This window comes from Pygoscelis adeliae, unplaced genomic scaffold, assembly GCF_000699105.1.
Source record: "Pygoscelis adeliae isolate BGI_AS28 unplaced genomic scaffold, ASM69910v1 Scaffold320, whole genome shotgun sequence".
NCBI lineage: Eukaryota > Metazoa > Chordata > Aves > Sphenisciformes > Spheniscidae > Pygoscelis > Pygoscelis adeliae.
Genome location: NW_008823967.1, coordinates 813,398 through 813,607, shown reverse-complemented (window position 1 = coordinate 813,607; position 210 = coordinate 813,398). Strand labels below are relative to the sequence as shown.

The 210-nt window shown below is 44.3% G+C and overlaps 1 protein-coding gene across 3 annotated transcripts in view; it reads left to right on the top strand.

Annotated features, from left to right (window-relative positions):
* Positions 1–210, top strand: part of HMGCS1 (3-hydroxy-3-methylglutaryl-CoA synthase 1 (soluble)) — a 25,881-nt gene that overhangs the window by 6,388 nt on the left and 19,283 nt on the right. The window lies entirely within an intron of this gene.

Here is a 210-nt window from a genome sequence, read left to right as displayed (position 1 = left end):
GAGAGGAAATGAGAAAGGCAAAAGCCCAGCTAGAACACAACCTGGCCACTGTCGTTAGAGACAACAAAAAATGTTTTTACAAATACATTAATGACAAGAAGAGAGCCAGGGAGAATCTCCATCCTTTATTGGATGCGGGGGGGAACATTGTCACCGAGGATGAGGAAAAGGCTGAGCTACTTAATGCCTTCTTTGCCTCAGTCTTTAGCA